General features: G+C 37.6%; 1 long non-coding RNA gene across 1 annotated transcript; it reads right to left on the bottom strand.

The window, feature by feature from the left end:
- Positions 1-9,355: 9,355 nt before the first annotated feature.
- LOC113293453 lies at positions 9,356-10,990 on the bottom strand. Its single transcript, XR_003332314.1, has 4 exons — positions 10,934-10,990; positions 10,760-10,842; positions 9,917-10,013; positions 9,356-9,519 (listed from the first exon to the last, which is right to left on the bottom strand). It is a non-coding gene; the product is annotated as an uncharacterized LOC113293453 (long non-coding RNA).
- Positions 10,991-15,606: the final 4,616 nt, after the last annotated feature.

Here is a 15,606-nt window from a genome sequence, read left to right as displayed (position 1 = left end):
GTGGACGGATGAACTAACGGATTACGAAATGCAAGGTACGCGAGGCTTGTCATCAAACTAGGTGGGAACTCTGTAACCTTCTTGTAATCATTAAGTTCCTTTTTATATGCAAGTATGATGTGCCATTACTTCTTATGAGCATATTTGTGCGTAAATGATTGGGTATGTTGTGTAATATGCACTGTGTGGATTCTCCAAATGTTATATCTATTTTTATGCTTATATGGCCCAGATGAGATAATATCGTTATATAGGGGAATATTACCTTTTATAATTTCCTGTGAGAATCCAATCGTTTGCATATTATGCTTGATTGCAAAACCTTCGGGACTTATGATGGTAGATTCTTGAATCATGGTTTGTATGGGCACTCCATGTGGATGGGCTATTATTAGAGTCTGGAGTTATTCTGCTTTCGTTTTCTCCAATGAGTTTGGCAAGGTCTGAGTGACATATTTTAGTTGTTCTTGCTTCACTTTTGCGGATTCATCCGGTGGTGGTCTTTCACGGATATTGCCATTATGGACGCAATATCCGAGGAAATGGAACTAGAATAACATTCTTTCATGAATGATATATATTATGATGCTTGTTGTTTGCTGAGTGATTAATTTGATGTGTGTTTGAGTGAAATCCCCGCGAGGAGTGATTGTGGTTTCCCCACAGCTCTTTGCTAAGTCTTATAGCCCAGATGAGGCAATACATAGCACGGGAAGTGCATATAATATCTATCTAGCGAGTAAAGCGAAATAGTATTACTTTTTATTTTATAACCTAATTTATGTCGTTAATGACCCAGATGAGGAAATAGTATATCGAGGTATTTGGGGAAATTACTCTTACACATGTTATGCACGATGAAATGTTTTAAATTACTTCTTCTTAGCACTGTGAAGCATATTAGTGATTGCTTGAAAGTTATTTGTTTCTATTGGGCACCCCTTTGGGATGATGTGCTCACTCGTTCCCACTTCAGTTTTCAGTAATCAGAAAAAAAGGTGCGCTCGAAGATAACCGTTTCGTAGCTTAAAGCTTTTATCGTATTAGAGATGTTGCGTAGCTTTTGTATATGTATATTTTTGTTAATCTGTAAAACAACACATTATTATGTTCATATCACTCGAGAGATCTTCATTTATATAATATCAGTGTATGGGTTTGCCTTTGGGATTAGCTTATGTAATTGAGATTCTTAAGATCATTAATCTAGATTTGATGCTTCAATTAGGTTGTAATGTTTATAGCTAAGCAGGTGATTAGGTTGGGGCGTCACAGCTACATTGATTGAAACATAAAATACAACTCATTGTCGATGGAAAACGAATGCACTTAGCATGTGCATCAAGCCTTTGAACCCCTAGGCGACCCTAGTGGACGAGTTATAGTCTCGCGAGGGTTTACATAGAGATGTATCCACAAAACCTACACTAAACAGAGGTCGGCATAATATTCACATAACCTTCCGGCTAATAACAAACCTATGCAAACACAAAGGATACAAGGATTTTCCACAAAACCAGTCGGCAAGGTCCATTACCCACACATTGCCGGCTAACACACAGCCGACACAGTTTTATCCAAATACCATTCCGACTTTTAAAATTCAAGGCATCAGGAGACACAAAAAAAACGAAATATAGCCGGCAAGGTAAAAATATATAACCAACCCGGCTAAAAAGAAACTGACGCCGGCAGGGTCCTAGGTTGAATACCTTGCCGACCCTGCAAGTAGCAGTTACAGATATTAAACAGCCGGCAAGATCTTCAACCTAATAACTTGCCGGCCAACCCTAAATATGAAATGTTGACATGATCGATAACATAATACCCTGCCAACGATATAACTGCAGATTCACAAATTTGATATTTTTGACCTAATTTAACATGCAAACATGAAATTGAAGTACTGGAGTGAGTTTAAGTAGGCCCTTACCTTCTTAATCTCTTCTACAGGCGCTAGTATACTTTACTTATTTTTTTCAACTATTAAATTAACCATTATTCCATGATCTGATCTCGTCTGTTGAAAATCGTCAACAATCGGAATCCCGCACCATTTCTCGTGTTTCAGCGGCTACGAATTCTTCTTCTTCAGCCGTTTTTTTCACTTTCTTTTGAACCAAACTTGCAATTCCAGGGTTATACTCATTGGGTTTTCGATTAGCGTATTTCATACGAGTAGCTTTACGTCTTGGCGGATTCATTGTTAAAGATTAATCGGAGTTTTCGAATCGACGATTTCGATGAATTAATCGACGAGTTTCGAGTTTTGATGGAGAAGAAGAAGAGAACCGGTATGGTTATGGAGGAGAAGAAGAAGAAAAGAAGGAAGATGAAATGAAAATAATAAAACTAATTTAGGGTAATAGGATTATAAAGGATAAGGATATTTTTATAACTTACCCATTAGGACTTCCCCTAAAATCTTTTAAAAAGAGTCCACTTAAAATTGGGCATACCCCAATTAATATATACCCAAATCAAGCGAGGCTTTTTATGCACATGGCATTTTAACAACACTTTTCAGAGTTATTGGGTTCGAATTCTGTCAACCGAGTCAGAGAATGGTCGGCTAATATCTTTAAAGTACTGTTTTTGAATTTATGATTGACAGTTAAGAGATCATCATTCAACTTGGATTATTTGAAGTCGTTGATTTACTTGTTAATATTATGATGATTAACAAATGATTCTCCATACCATATCATTGACTGGTTGGTTCCCATCATTAATAATTAATCCCAGCTTGATCTAGAAACCGCCTTTTTTTAGTAGGTTTCTTTTTTCTTTTAATAATTACATCTTTAAAGCAGATAAAACCTCGTTTGCAAGCTGAATTTGTCTAATTAATTGGTATGTCTTCATCAACGATAATAATAGAGTTTTTCTTTTTTGACGTTTTCTAATTCGAAGATAACGAGTGAAAATATTACTAATTCGACAAATTTATTTGTACAGTACACTGATAAAAGCAACAATCCTTCGTTATGTACCATGTCGTAATTGAGCTACTGCCTGTTAATCGTTGAGATTCTCTAGTGCCGTAATCAACTTCTAAACCCATAAAGCACTAAATTGTGGTTGTAAAGGGACCTGTAGAACTTTGAATTGGTTCAAAAAAAAAAATGTAGAACTTTGAATAGGGTCAAATGAACGTTAACAAATCCAATCAAATATGCAGTGATGGCCATCGGGCGGGTATGCCAATCCCAGTCACTGCCTCGTTTGTAAGAAAAATACCCGTATTTGTCCCGTTATTCATATGAACTGTGGCGGGACGGGTATGGGGAATTTATATGAGACGGTTTTCCATGAGTTACCCGCCGTAACACTGAGTTAATACGTAAATTTGTTTATAATCAAAACTTAAATATGATTCAAACAAAACAATAACGTAAGAATAATGCATTCTAAAATTTTAAATTTAGAAATTCATTTTAAAAGTGAACAGAAGAATCTTTAAATGACTTATTAGTTTTTCTACTTTTTCCTTTTTCATTGTATCTTTGTCCACGTTAACCATTTCATTATCTGTATCATTTTTTCCACGTTAACCATTTTATTATCTACATCATTTTCTCTATTTAAGTTTTAGAGAATGTGTATGATCACAACAAAGAAGCGAAAGTGATGAATATACAAGAACAATCAAGAATATAATAAATGAATGAAAGCTCGACTAAGTGGTAGAAGTATAAAAAATCAATACAAATTCATGCATAAAAGTCGAAACCTCTTATAATATGACAGCTACGGGGCGAGTATGGGGCGGAGATCTTGAATCCCATCCCATCCCCGTAGCTTAGGTATATTACGAACGCGCGATTGGGGGATATCAAAACTAATCGGGGGATAGAGGAAAAGGACAAAAACTAGATCCAAATAACAAATCAGGGTCACCCCTTATCTAAGTATTTTACCTAATTCCTAATCTACCCCTCACTAATCAGGATTAGTGTTTAATTATAATTAGAAAAAATCTTAAGTATTTGTTAAAAGATTAGTGTGTATTTGAATTTGGGTGAGTGGGGTGAGAGTAGAAGGAGGGAAAAATATTTGAGAGAGAACTTTTTTTGGTGAAAATGGAAGATGATTGTGAAGAGAGAATTGTTGCTAAGAGGTTGAAAATTTGATTTTTTTTTGTTTGAATCCACCATTTTTGCAGCTGAAAAAGCTCGGTGCCGGCATAGAAGTGTTATGAATACAATGCCGGAAGCATCCATACCGGCATGGTATTCATACTACGTCCATGCCGGCCACTCGATATCCGGCATGGTATTCAACCAAAAGACTACGCCGGTACAAAACAATCCAGGGGGTCCGGGGGCGTAGCCCCTCCCGGCTGTGTTCGACCTGACCGCGGGGGTCTAGGGACAGCGCCCCCTAGCAGAGTGCGAGACAGTCTCGGCATTTAGTTACGGCTTTGAATGTTAGTTACCAAGCATGTCGGCACCGTTTTCCGGCATGATCTTCATCATTTCCGGCATGGTCTTCATCACTTCCGGCGATGTAAAAATTACGGAAAATGGGTCATTTGCTCAAATATTTTTAAAACATGGTTCTAATGGACGAGTAAAAATTAGTATGAGTGAAATGGACACCAAAAAAATAGCAAGGATGAAACTGGATTCATCCTGACTTAAACTTAAAAAATAACGAGGATGAAACTGGATGCATCCTGATGTAAATTAAAAATAAGAAAAAGTATTTGAAAATGGGTAGGATGAAACTGTTTACATCCTGGATATTTTTACATTTTTGTCCATTTAAACAGTACCAAAATGTAGATGTCTTTTTCACCCAGGAATTGTTGATTTTGGTCTTTTTAACCAATTTTGTGTAAAAATTAAAATTTTTGACATGGTCTTCATCACTAGCGGCATGGTCTTCATCACTTCCGGCGATGTAAGAAAAAAAATCCGACATGGTCTTCATCACTATCGGCATGGTCATCATCACTTCCGGCATGGTCTTCATCACTACCGGCATGGTCTTCATCTATACCGGCATTGTCTTCATCACTTTCGGCATGTCTTCATCACTTCCGGCATGGTCTTCATCATTTCCGGCATGGTCTTTTATCACTTCCGGTATGGTCTTCATTACTACCGGCATGGTCTTCATTACTTCCAAATGTAAAAAAAAAATCGTTTTCAAAGTGAGGAGCCGACAGAGAAGGAGAAGAGAATTTGAAAGGGAGTGGAGAAAATTTAGAATTTGAAAGGGAGTAGGGAATATTTAAGTTTCAAAGCCCTAAGCCTAAAAGAGATTAATAAGAAGTGAAGATAGAAATGGGGGATATGATTTTGTTTTTAGATTTTTATTTTGAGGGAAGGGTATTTTAGTATTTTTGCCCTCCAAAATCACCCCTTAGCAGATACTATGGGTTGGAGGAAGTAATTTATATCATCAATTAGTTTCAATATCCCCCAATCGCGCGTTCTTTATTACCCATACCCGATCCCATCTCCATTTATACGGGTAAAACCCTACCGAAACAGGGGAGTACACACGGAAATGGGTTTCGGTGCGACAAATGGCCATCCTACAAATATGGCCTAACTTTTACCTTTATTTTTTCTTTTATAAATTTTTTTCTCTAATTTATTTCTTCCCTCTCTAATTTAAAATTAACCAGGAAATAAGTCATAACTTCTAAAATATATGTTAGATTTTAATTAGATTTACATTTTTGGAATGGACTCGTAAAGATCTACAAAACAAGATTTTTTTTTTTTTTTCGAAATAAGAAAGTTTATATTAAGAGGAAAAGATGGGACGAAGCCCAAAGTACATAGACTGATTCTACAGGTGCAAAATTAAGGGTGCACACGGTACGGTTCGGCTCAGTTCTTGACGAGACCGAATACCTGTACCTTACACCCTTCGGTTCCAAAAAAATGGACCGGTCCCGGTACCGAGTACCTCGGTTCCGGTTCCATTCTGGACCGGCCGGTTCCGGTCGGTACCGGTTCCATTTCAAGGGGAAAAAAAAAACAGAAACCTACTGCCCTGTTTTTTACTTTTTTACCTGTTTTTTTACCTATTTTTCAATATCTCAAAGCAACAACTAATAAGTAGCAATATTAATAGCAAACCAAACAAACAATGTCTTGAAAATCTTAAAAAAGAAGTAGCAGTAGTCACAGACACACACTAAGTCTTGAAAATGAGAAAATCTGATAAAAGAACAACTAGCAGTCTAGCAGTGCTGCAGTAGCCTTGAATATTGATCTTCTAATCCATGTCAGCAACACTTGTGGTGTCATCATTGTTGATAGGACCAAGTAACGCTGCAAAAAAATAATAATAGCAGTTAGTAACCATTAGACTATATCTATTACTGCCAAACACAAGTAATAATGTAATATGTTACCTTCTTCAATTTCAACATCATCATCTGGTATGTAATCAGATAGAAGATCAAGTTGTATTGGCTTCCTTAGCCAGCTTTGTGTGCAAAGCAATGCCTCAACTGTCCTTGTAGATAAAGAGCTTCTACAAGGACTTAAGACTCGCTTTCCTGTGCTAAAAGCAGACTCAGAGGCAACAGAAGACACATGAATGGCTAATATGTCCTTAGCCATATGTCCAAGTATCTTATACTTTGTACTGTTGGTCTTCCACCAACCCAATAAGTCAAACTCCTCCTCATCATCTTCTCCTTCACCTTGTTCATACTCGTCAATGTAATATTTATCCAACTCTGTTTTTCCCTCATCATCATTTGGGCCTTTCTTGAACCTCTTACTCCTTGACATCAACTCTTTCATACGACTTGGCCCTGTCACTGGTTTACTTACCACTGCTTTGGCTTGTCCCTGGATAGAACTACTTGACTCCTCATGAACTGAATAAACATCCTTATATTCTTCAAATAGAATCTTAAAATCCAACTTAACAAGCTTCATAACAGATTCAACCTTAGAAGAACTCTTCCCATACAAGAGATCAAGAGCAAATTGTAGTCCTTTTTCTTTCTCTCTAGGATCTAACAACATGGCAAAAACGATTGTAGGGTTCATCTTTGCATAATCACCCCAATATTTGTTATACTTCTTAAACATTTTTCCAGCCATAGTAGCAATAAAAGGATCTTCATCTACATTATCTCTAAACTCAACTAGTTGCTCATATATGATAACTAATTGCCATAAGAAAGTGTTTGTTGTTACCTTAGTCGAGGCTGAAAATGCAACAGTGGCATCAAAGAATACTTTCAAACATTTGACAAGGCCTCTGGCAAAGATCCAGTCCTCTTCACATGGAGCAGGTTTCCTCACTACTACCTTCTTCTTCTTCTTTTGTGCCTTCTTCTTCCCTGTCACCTCAACTTCTTCTTGTTCTTCTTCACTAAATTCTTCTTATTCTTCACCAACATTAACATCAATATCAAAATCATTAGCATCAGGTAGATCTTTCTCACTCTGTTTTGGGTAATAAAACAACTGCCGATATTCCTTGTCATACCTTTCTAACCTAATAAATGCTTTTTCAAACATTTCTGCAGCCTGTAGCATCAAGAATGTGCTGTTCCACCTAGTCTTAATATCTAATATCAATGTTACCTTAGACTCTATTCCAACTAATTTTGCACAACGCTTAAGCTTAGCCAACCTAGATGGAGAACCTTTTATATACTTGACAACTGACCTGATTCTTGCAATTGATTTGTTGTAGATCCTCACAGCATCTTTTACCACAAGTGCAAGTACATGAGCTGCACACCTTACCTGAAAAGGTGAATTCAAACAAGTATTAGATATTTTAATAAATAAGTAGAAAGTAAAATAAATAAATAAGTCATATGACTCATATTCATATACATATACTTACATGCAAGTACTTAGCTCTCTCTTCTGCCCCTGTCTTTGAAACAATACTAGTCTTCAAATAATCCATTGCTACCTTGTTGGCACTCACATTATCCAAAGTGAAAGTAAACACATCTTTAAGCTCCCAATCTGACAAACACTTCTCTAACATCTCACCAATGTCAATTCCTTTGTGACCACTAACCTCACAAAACATAATAATTCTCTTTTGATACTTCCACTGCTGATCAATAAAGTGAACTGTTACACAGATGTAGTTGAAATTGTTTGGTGAAGTCCATGTGTCTGTTGTCAAACTAACCCTCTGCTTGGTTGACTTGAAGTAATTTTTCAACTTTTCTTTCTCTAATACATACATGTCTAATAAACATCTATAAATAGTCATTCTACTTGGCACAACAAATCTAGGCTCTAAGACATGCATCATTCTCCTAAAACCTTCACCCTCAACTGCTCTAAATGACATCTCATCAATTATAATAAATTCAACAACTGCCATTTTACATTTATCCTGACTGAAATTAGTACAGACTAACTGACCTTCATCCTCACCCAGTGCTGCAGGATTTAATGTCAGAGTTTGTTGTCCTTTTGGCTTTGGCTTGTTAGGATTCTGCTTGCATCTGTTGAAGTGCTTCCACATTCCACTTGTACCATTCTTTCCAGTATGATCCTTTATCACCTTCTTGCAGTAATTGCATGCAGCATCTTGAACATTTAACCTCTTGAAATAATTCCAAACGTTAGAAGTTATCTTACTACCACCCGTTTGAGTAGAAGTAGCTTCTACATATACTGCTGCTGTCTCTGGCTGTGCTGCTTCATTTGTTGGTTGCATTGAGGATCCAACAACTGTATCTGTGGCAGTGGTAGGTGTAGCAGTTGTAGGTGTAGGAGTAGCTGTTTCATGAGCTTGACTTGATGCATCCATGCCAGCTTATGACTGAAATGAAACAAGAAATGAAATGAAATGAAACAAGAAATGAAATAAGAACTCAACTGAAGCATAAATTCATAAAGCATAACTGCACAAAATGAAGACCTTAAAGGAAATAAAGACATTGTATCATACATATAAAAGTTCATGAATATTAAAAACATTGTTCTAAGCATAAGTGCATAAGCATAAGTGCATAAGTGCATAAGTTCTAAGCATAATTTCATTAAGCATAAGCATAACTGCATAAGTTACAACTTCTAAGCATTCCACAAGGCAGAAGTTCCATTTCTGGACATGTTAGCCCTATAAGTCCTTCCACAGTAATTGCAAGAAATGAAATGAAATGAAACAAGAAATGAAATAAGAACTCAACTGAAGCATAAATGCATAAAGCATAACTGCATAAAATGAAGACCTCAAAGGAAATAAAGACATTGTATCATACTTCATACATATAAAAGTTCATAAATATTAAAAACATTGTTCTAAGCATAACTGCATAAGCATAAGTGCATAACTGCATAAGTTCTAACTTCTAAGCATAATTTCATTAAGCATAAGCATAACTGCATAAGTTACAACTTCTAAGCATTATTGCAACTTCTAAGCATTCCACAAGGCAGAAGTTCCATTTCTGGACATGTTAGCCCTATAAGTCCTTCCACAGTAATTGCAAGAGGGTTCTTCAACATTTCTCCGAGTGAAATGACGCCATATTTCCATCACTGACAAAGTTGGCACTTCCTGTATGTGAGCTCAGTGAATAAGACATAATACATGTGAACAGTGAACTAGTACATGAAATTTAACTATCTTCAATCCTTAAAGTGGACTAGTACATGAATAAGAAGAAGAAAACATGTAATCTAGTAAACAGTGGACAATCATTTATAGTGCTTCAATCATTTACTGTGAACTAGTACATGTGAACATTTAAAGTTTAGTAATTTGTGAAATCTGTTTAACATGTGCTTCTAGTACTTGTGTGACATGCAGTTAAGAAAGAACATAAAGTTCAGTAATCAGAAAGAGGCTATGTACAATGCGTTCCATAAAATTCTTTAGACAATGATTCCCATTCTATAGAAGAAGATAAAAATGTTCTATTGTTATGAAATTGTAAAGTTCAGGATTTTTCTACCTTGTGCAATTGATGCAGTCCTGCGGCTCCTGCCTTTGATAATGTACCTTGATTTTACTTGTCAGGCAATTGCTCTCAATTGGTCTCAATCTTTGGCCTGTAGAGTGGGGTAATGTAGCTTATGATCAGCAAAATCTGGCAACTCATTGCTTATAAATTGCCACTCTTAACAATGACTGACCCAATCTTATACAGTCAATTAAAAACTTGTATAGGAACACTAAATTTGGTGGTTAAGCTCAAAATTATAAAAAGATGCATTGAAATTGTATGATAAAATGCCTGTTCTACTTCGATTTCCCAGAATTAAAATTAAAAGCTAATGAAACACAATTAGACAGGAATTCAACAAACCCAAAATAGAGACACGGAAACAAAAGGCAAGAATACTTACAGAGGTAAGAGTGGGCTACACAAGGTTCTGTGAACTGGTTATCTAATTACTTGTGAAAATCCATACAAATACCTCTGGAAGTGAACAATTTAGCTTTCTATTTCAAGTATGATTCATAATAACTGTTCAAAAACATTCATCAATAGCCTTTAAACTAACTCAATCAAAAGAATGGTAAACTAAATACTCAGAGTCAAATTCAACACCCATGTTAACATTTTATCAGCATTCACAAAACTAAAAAACAACTATTAGTCTATTACAGAAATTTTTAGGTAATCCTAGCTTTAGAATAGCATTTCCATCTTCACGGCTAAACTACTGCTCATGAATCAAAGATATAAAAGCAAAAAAAATCATCCAAAAATGTGACAGAACACTAAAAGCCTAGATTTAGTTTCAGAAGTGTAAAAGAAACAACATCCATATGAAGAAGAAAAAGATCTTACGGTGATTGCAGTGAATCCTTTAAGCCGCTACTCGCTATGAAGGTTTGGTGGGAGATGAAGAAAATCCTTTAAGCCGCTACTCGCTAGAGAAAACAAAAATCCGTTAATCTCAATCACAGATTCACAGAAAATTAAAATCAAAAAATTAAAATCAAAAAATTAAAAATTACTTACCACCGGAATTGTTCTTCTAATTTTCTTCACACCGGAATTAAAAACGAAGAGAAAGACGAAGTATTACGGTTTGAACTTTTAATCGTTTGATTGAAGGTTAACAGAGAAGATGAAGATCAGAAGAAGGGGAGAATTTCTTCTCCTTCTCAGAGAGAAGTACTGAGAAGAGGCGAGAAAAAATTAAGGGAACTGAAACCCTAAGAATTTCTTCTCCTTCTCACAGTGAGCTTATATACCCCCTATTAATCCGGGACGGTTCATGTGTTGGACCGTGTACCTGTACCCCCAGAGCTCGGTTCCTATTTTTGGTACCGGTACTTGTACCTTGTACCTCGGTTCGGTCCAAAATCAGGTACGGTTCCATCGGTTCCGGTTCGGTCCGTCGGTCCGGCTCGGTTCCTGTGCACCCCGATGCAAAATCATCTCCCAGTTATGGAGAATTTGATTAGAGGTTAAGAACCTAAAAGTATCTGTTTCGTACTCCATAGCTAGCACTATGCTTTCCTTAACTAAAATTTTAAGCTCGTCAGAACTCTTTGGCCTGCTACCAAAAACTCTATTGTTCCGTTCCAACCAAGCATTCCAGACCACTACATAACTTAAGATGTCCAATACCCTCTTACATCTGCCTGCTAAAACGTTATTATCCCAGGCTTGAAAGAACTGCAGAATTGTTTCCGGTAAAGGCCATGAATTATGGAACGCCTTGATGACATAATCCCACAAATTAAAGGAGTAAGAACAATAAAGTAGTAAATGGTCAGCAGTCTCCACCTCTGTATTGCATATGGGACATTTGATATTCTCAAGATTAATACCTCTTTGGTTCAACATTGATCTTGTAGGCAGCGAGTTGTGGAACGTAGCCCAGAGCATAACATGAATCTTATTAGGAACTTCTTTTTGACGTAAAAATCTCGCAAAGCTACACGCAGGGTCTTCACCTGACCGTATTTGATAGCACTTTTTAGTGCTGAAAACTTATAAAACCTCTACTTCGTCGTCCTCATCTTCGAGTTCTGGTACGATGCCCAAATTTCTCTTTAACAAGTCTCACTCCAATCGCTCGTTTGCGTTCAGATTCTTCTTCCTAAAAATCTCGCAAAGCTACACGCAGGGTCTTCACCTGACCGTATTTGATAGCACTTTTTAGTGCTGAAAACTTATAAAACCTCTACTTCGTCGTCCTCATCTTCGAGTTCTGGTACGATGCCCAAATTTCTCTTTAACAAGTCTCACTCCAATCGCTCGTTTGCGTTCAGATTCTTCTTCCTAAAATCACAGAACCACCTACCCTCTTTTACTGCATCATCCACCACCATTTGTTTTTCTTTTACCACTTTGAAAATTGTAGAGAAAAGATCCTTCAAACAGCCCCTGTCAAGCCATTTATCGAATCAAAATCTAATTCTTCTACCATTTCTCAGCTTGAAAGTGATATGTTGTTGCACTTCAGGGACCAAGTTAGTGACATTTCTCCATAAACCAGAGCATTGGGGCAAGTTGTCGTTAGTTGGAAATGTCGTTAGTTGGAAATGTAGTTGCAGGAAATCCCACAACTACACCCTAATGATAATCTATGAAGTAATCTAAGAAACCATGATGAAATACTCAAGATATTTTATTAAAACTTAGAACAAATACAAAGATGTTATGAGAAAACCATAACTTGGAAAACAAATAACTTTCTCTCTCCTAAATATCTTATCTCCGCTCACCAAAAAGATCTCTCTTCTACAAAGTCTTTTGACTCCTTTTATAGGAGTTTACATAGTGGAGGACAACTAATAAAGCCCCTATTTTCGGATCTGGAGCGCGTCACTATCGCTTGTACTTTAATATTGCCGCACGAATTCTTTACTGCCGCGTGGTTCTTCACACTTCTGTCGTGATTTGGTGACATCATCTGGTTCGTCATCTTGGACATATTGTACGCGTTCGTATTCGCTTGCTACTAACGGGATTATTTCGCATACCAAATGAGTGTGCGGTATTTTGTATCCATTTTTTTGCTCTTCTCATATCGTTCTTTCGAGAGAAAGCGCGGTATGAGAAACCTTAGTTTGTTATTTCGCCGCACCAGTTCATCTTTTCGTATTCCTTTTGGTTGACACTTTTTCCGGAATCTCGACATGACAACTTACACATGTTAACTCTGCCACTTGCTATCTGACACGTCCCTGATAACCGCCTCTTCATATCCATCCGTTCTTAATTAATGCACTGATGGAAAGAAATATATCGGGAGTTGGGATAAAATCCTTTATTTACTGTGACATGTTTTCTTTTCTCTCCTTTTACCTTCTGTCTTCATATTTTCTCTTTCTCTGCAACCTTCATCTTCTGCTGATGTTCATCTACTTCTGTCTATTCTTTGATCGTTCTTCCTCACTTTCTACTTCACATTCTCTTTCCATTGTTCCTTTTATTTTCTTCTCGTTTTTTCTTACTTTTGAACTCTGTTTTTTCCTTACATCTTTTTGATTGATCATCATCTTCTTGATTGATTTGATCATATTGATTAAATTCTCATCTTCTATTCCCATTCTAATAATGGATCTTAAACCCGGCTGGAAAAATGTTAAGGAATTCGATAGATTGAAAGACGAATTTGAGCATAGGGGTTTCACATTATCAGTTCCTCCTGGATTTGAAACCCACTTTTGTGCTCAGACCTGAATGGTTTTCGCTTGATTAATGGGGTGATCATAAAATCATTATTTCGCTCGGCCAACTTTCTGCTAGTCTTCCCATTCCCCTTTATGACCCTCAAATTCCTGTCTTTTATGAGCTTCTGTCTGATGCGAGGTTTTCGCCTGGTGTATTCCAATTGAGCGGCGATTGTATTAGAATAATGGTTGAGTACTCTCGTCGTGCGGATGGATTAGAATCTTCCTATCCCAAGTGGATGAAACCTTTCAACAAGGAAGAATATACAATGGAGAACTTCTTTGCTCACTACGCTGTCGTCATCGTAAAAAATGATCAATACCGCTGGGGAATCCGTTTGATGAGAGCGGATGGTATCGCAGAGAACAAGAGGATCATACGGGACGTTGATTTTCACAATCCGGATAATGACTCTGCGCGTCGTTCAAAGGATACTCGTTGGGTGGAGTATCATGTTATCCTAGAGGTCCCTTATATTTCGGGTAAGGGTGATGATGGGCCAGTTCTTCCTCTTCCTGAGAAGTTTGCTGCTTACAAACCTTGGGAATTTGTATGGACCGAGGAAAAAGATGTGGTATGCTGCTTTTAACTTCATCCTTCTGTTTATTTCCTTTCTTTTATTTTTCGTTTCCCTCATTATCTCTTTTGGTTTCAGATTGCGAAGCAGAAAATGAAGGCTAACAAAAATTCGTCTCAGGCGTCAGATTCGCGTAATAATGAAGTAAGAAATACTCTTATTTGAATTTTAACAATATTGTTGCCTCTGTTTCTTATCTCTCATTATGCGCCTAGGTGGAGGCTGAAGACACTGAGGATTCACGAGTAAGAAGACTGTCTCTAAGTCCACTTCTCGGAATCCCTCTAAGAAGCGGAAGACATCTTCTCCAGTTCCTTTAGACTCTCATTCTGATAATGATGCTCGGCTTCCTACTGATAATTCTGAGTCCACATCTTCTATGGGGCAGTTGTCGAGTATCTTTTCCGACTCTTTATTAGCCATCAATGGCGAAGCATTGACTCATATATGTGAGGAGGTGTCTAAGATTTGTGATGCTCCTTCTTTGGGTCATGAGTCTTTAAGAGGAGTTGCCTCTGCGTTAAGACCAAGCTTTCAGTTCGCGCTTGGATCTTCGGTAATTTCTATACTGTCGCGCCCACTATTATGATACTTTTATGCTTTGTGTTTATTTTAACTCCCATTTCATGTTGACGCAGAGTGCCCGTATGTCTCATGCCGTCACTTCAGATCTTCAGAGAAGGCTTCGTTCTCTTGATGCTGAGAACCTTAAACTCAAAGCTGATGTCTCTACTTATTCTAATAATATCATTGAACTCCGTGAGAGGAATAATTAGTTGATCGGTATGTATTCTTTTATTGCCTCTGCTCTTATATTGATGTGTCATTTTCGCCTCTTTTTAGTTGTCTGTGCTTGCAGAGATTTACAACTTAACTGATGAAGCCCGGAGACATACCTGGAATTCGCTCGTCCGCTTTACTGTTACCACGCGGCCAGAATAAAAAAAATATAGGTGTGAAATAAAAGGAGAGCCCGACCCTCCTTTTATAGGCGTGATACTTGGGAGTTTGAATAAGGAAAGGACTTCCTATTTGAGTCAAGTAAGGAAAAGAGGCAACCGGGCCCGCGAAGACAAATCACCATGCCAAGAGCGCCCACGCCATTGCCTTGGACCCGCACGCCAAACCGCACATGCTTTTCCTCACCAAACCGTGTCATGCCTTGCACCATCGTCCGCGCATGCTTTTCCTCACCAAACCGTGTCATGCCTTACGCCATCGTGCCGCGCCATGACTTGCCGCACCAACACCAACAAACTCGCCAAGCCAGCATCACGATTTTCCCTAACCCAACCAAGGTGATGCATGGCCAGACTAAGCGGGCAATTTTCATCTCACCACTCCACGGTCTGCACCACCAGTACAATTTATGCAAGGCCGCCAACACGGGAAGTACAAACTCTCTTTACCTTTCGAAAAAGGTTAG

This window comes from Papaver somniferum, chromosome 7 (assembly GCF_003573695.1).
Source record: "Papaver somniferum cultivar HN1 chromosome 7, ASM357369v1, whole genome shotgun sequence".
Classification (NCBI taxonomy): Eukaryota; Viridiplantae; Streptophyta; class Magnoliopsida; order Ranunculales; family Papaveraceae; genus Papaver; species Papaver somniferum.
The sequence above is the reverse complement of the archived record's forward strand: the minus strand, read 5'-3'. Positions and strand labels throughout refer to the sequence as shown.